Here is a 2595-nt window from a genome sequence, read left to right as displayed (position 1 = left end):
AGATCTACGGACCCATTGTCGCTCTATTTTCAAAGCACGCGAGTACCTCGCTCCGACTCATCGCCGTGATCGTTTCGCGTACGATCTCGTCACGGTTCGTTCTTCTGGTTCCGTTTCTTTTCTTCCGATCTCTTTTTTTTTTGCCTTGATCTCATCGGTTCGCCATGAGATTAGCCGTGGAGAGATGGTCCGGGATGCGATTTGCAGGCTGATTGCATCGCATTTGCAAGAGCACGCACAGAAGGGAAACTAGAGGGAAAAAGAGGAGAGAGAAACGGAGAAGGGGATAGAGACGGGATACTCGAAACGGGACGGTGATATTCGCGGAGACACCGTGAACGGCAGTTCGCTGCGGTACCGAAGGATCGTAGCAAGAAGACCGGTGGTGCGTGACCTCCGGCTCTAGCCACATGATACCGTGTTCGGTGCGTGCACGATCTCGTTACGGTTCTTTCAACAAGAAGAGGATATCGTGCGTTTCCCTGGTGATCATTGCGACGTATTGGTGGTATCGGTGGGTCGGTGCCGGTGTCGTTTGTCGCGGCAATATAATTCGGCGCTCGGTGGCAAAAAAGCAAGAATCGCGTTTCGTTTAGTGGCTGTTCGATGTCCCGAGTGAACGAAGAAAGGGAGAGGTGCAACGTGATCCGGTAGCGCGCCGCGACGTTGCCAATGTCAATGTTAACAGTGCTTGCAAGACGGTCACGGTGATATCGCTGTTGTACATACATGTATTTACGTCTATGTGTTTCCCTTGGCTCGACAACAGAACGGTTGCACGAGTGGATATAAAGAGTGTGAGAGGTAAAAAACGAAGAAAACAAGGTGCCACGAGCGTAGCACCGAAGGGCGGAGAACAGTGGGACTTTTGTTAGGGTATTCGGAGGAATGGTCGCGATCGAAGAGTTCGGGTGGATCGAGGAGGATCGAGAGGTCGAAACGATTCGATTTCTTGAAAGCAGAGGAACAGAGGTGCCGCGTGTGCTTCTCTTGCCCGCGACCTCTCTCACGCACCGCCAATGCGGCTGAGATCGCGCGATCTCATTGGCTGCAATCGTGCCGTGGTGTCGGCGATGGGTACGTCCAAGTTCGATGTTCGTGTTTGACCGAGGGGTACGCGTGTATTTTCTCTGTCACGCTTCTTCCTTTCGCTCTCTTCGAGTTCTTCTCCTCGACGAACGTTCCTTTGTCTTCTTCAGGTTTTCCCAATCTTCGCCGACCGTTTCTTCTTCTTTTTCTCCTTCGATATTCTACCGCAAATTTAACGCGTTCCTCGTGTAATCGTCTCTCGGTATACGTTTCGCGAGAACCGGCCTCCCAGTTTTCGTTGGAACGCGATCACGAACGCGTAATGCGCCGTGTTTATATTTCTCCGTCGTTGGTGTTGTGCCTGTGTGTCGTATCGTGCGATTGCGTGAACGGTAGAACGATTTCTCTGTGTAAATCATTCGGACGATAGCGATCGAGTGTGCGGAGAGACCATCGCAACTCCACTCTATGAGCGTTTCAAGACGTATCGGGTATCGTTATTCGCGGAAGCAATATACGCTCGAGTCGCGTTGAACCTAGACGTCGCGACCTAAGGAACGATCATGGTTGACTATCGCCGCTCACGCGACCGTCCAACAGTTTGAACTTTTAAACATCGATACACGATGTCGACGTTTGCTTAATGGTAAAACTTAGCCTTGCTACCGAGCATCTATCGAGCAATTCCAACGCGGCGTTTCATCGTCACGAATCAAAAGTGCGGTATTTCTGTTTGTTGTTCTGGTCGCGAAGCTTTCGTTTAAAACGTGAACCCGTTAGATATACGTGATAGCAATCGAGTGTGGTTATCTCGGCCGGGAAAAGGACGTGGCAAGGGAAACAAAGGGTAGGAAAGGGAAGGCATAATCAAGGTCGTTGATTCCTGCTTTGCTTCACGCGACCACTTACTTCGCTGCACCGGCAGTTTTTCATGCCACGCGAGCCGATAGTTCTCGTTTGACGATTTCCACACGTGTATATCTCGCTTTCACAATCAATACACCGTTATGACTATTTGCTAAGTGTCGTTAAAGCGCGTCGTGTGTGATTCTCCTACAACGCTTACGTCTCTCCTCTACTTTCTCCCGTCTATATACTTCCGCTTTTTGATTCTCTACATTACCTTTATCTCTGCTTTATCTCGTCACGAACCAGATGGACTGTTACGCGGTCACGAGACCAGTTTAAACGCGAAGAATGAAATTCTCGTATAATCTTTACTACCCTGGCCAATAACCTTGGCTGAGATTGTACGTACACATACACGCACACACATACATACACACACACATATATTTTTTATTCCTCTTTACGGCTCTATTCGGCTCGCTACGCTTATTTACTTACCCTTCGACCACTTTCTGCACTCTGTTCACCTCCTTCTTTTTATATTTAAGGGACTCTGTTACGATGCTCGCCATCGCTTCCTCTGTGTAATTTTTATATTTATCCGTTTTAAATTTCGAGTCAGAACTTTCCGAGTTCGTCTCGTACGCTGGATAGCGATATTGCCGAAAGAGCGATATCTCGTAGAAATTTCTCGGCCATACGTACACGTACGTTCGA

Source organism: Bombus impatiens, unplaced genomic scaffold, assembly GCF_000188095.3.
Source record: "Bombus impatiens unplaced genomic scaffold, BIMP_2.2 scf_0019, whole genome shotgun sequence".
NCBI lineage: Eukaryota > Metazoa > Arthropoda > Insecta > Hymenoptera > Apidae > Bombus > Bombus impatiens.
Note: the sequence above shows the minus strand (reverse complement) of the source record.